The sequence below is a fragment of the Penaeus monodon genome, chromosome 27 (genome assembly GCF_015228065.2).
Source record: "Penaeus monodon isolate SGIC_2016 chromosome 27, NSTDA_Pmon_1, whole genome shotgun sequence".
NCBI classification, from domain to species: Eukaryota; Metazoa; Arthropoda; class Malacostraca; order Decapoda; family Penaeidae; genus Penaeus; species Penaeus monodon.
The window spans coordinates 16,719,432-16,720,967 of NC_051412.1; positions in this window are offsets into that span (position 1 = coordinate 16,719,432).

The following is a 1,536-nucleotide window of genomic DNA, read 5'->3' on the forward strand; positions in this document are numbered from 1 at the left end:
GAGGAAACCATCACGTGTCGATTCCCCTTGGCAGCGAATGAGTGAATAGTACTCTCGCTTAATAGACACACCTGTTGAGCGAGGTAATAATTCGTGGAGGGATGGAGGGCGCGAGTCTTCGATTAGTGATCCCTTGAGAAGATCGTCCGGGCGTGGCTGGCGCTGTTCACGGTGTTTGGCCTTGAGGAATGGGCTTCGCGTCTTCCTGGAATACTGGAAGTATTTTTATATACATTTTTCTATACATTTTTTTTCTGAGTGTTTTATATGTTTCATGTACATATTTTTTTTCTGAGTATGTTATATATTCTTATATACATTTTCTTTTATATATTGTTTTATATTTTTTTTTATATTCGTTTCCTCTTTTCCGAGTATATATATTTTCTTATGCGTTTTTCTTTTTTCTGGGTGTTTTATGCACATTTTCATAAATTTTTTCCTTTTTTTGGGTGTTTATAAACATCTTTCTGTACATTTCCCTTTTTTGGAGTATTTTGTATACATTTTTATATAAATGTCCCTTTTTCCTTTTTTCACGTTTTATGTATATATTTCTTGCATAAGTGTGTCATCCATTCAGTCAAATCCTCATTTTATTAGATCAGGTCACGGTAGGCATTTGTAGTTTTCACATAGCACGTAGTTTTCACATTTAAATTCTCAGTTTCCTTGCGTTGTTTAGTCTGTTTGGGTGTTCTCCAATTCTATACATTTTTGGCGACTTGAGAATTTTCTGCATTTGACTAAATCATCTTATTTACATATGTATTTTGGTCGTAAAAATATTGCATCTCTTTATCAGGGACTTAATTTTCCCTGGTTCTTGGAAAAAGGAAAGGAAGAATTTTTTCTTTTTAGTACATTTATGAATAACTGGTGAGGTTCGATGACTGCAAGCAAAGTAGTATACAAAAAAAATTCAGCATTTCTCCTCCAGGAAAAATAGATAAAAAAGATATTGCGTATCTGATACTTATTTAACGTTCTATAAATCATTCGACTTTTACTGTAATTCAGGTCTTTAGGCATCTACCAATAAGATTAAGTTTATCTTTATGTAACATTAATGACGATTACATAAGTTTAAGAGTCCACATACTTCTTAACGTCCTGGTACGAAATCAAATGAATGTACTTATCTAATATAACCATTTGGTATACCAATGAGATATATCCATTGACAAAATAAGATAGTATAGGAAAGCTGTTATTATAATACACAGTCAGAACTTATACAACACATACACCCCGAATGCACAAGAGTAAACAAACAATATATCACCTGCCGCATACCCTTAATCATTAACAAAGATTGTAGTCAATGAGAACAGTTTATCATAGAAAAAAAAGTAATAACACTTCAAGACCACATACAGTTGATTAAAGTTAGTTTCTGCCCTTCCAAGTTTGGCGTCAGGAGGTAATGCATGAGTAACGATATTTGCTCCTCTTACACGCCTAAGAGACCGGGTGTTTACGACTCTTTCCTCAGATTTAATCTTAAGCTTGGTCTCTAAGAAAAAAGAAAGAAAA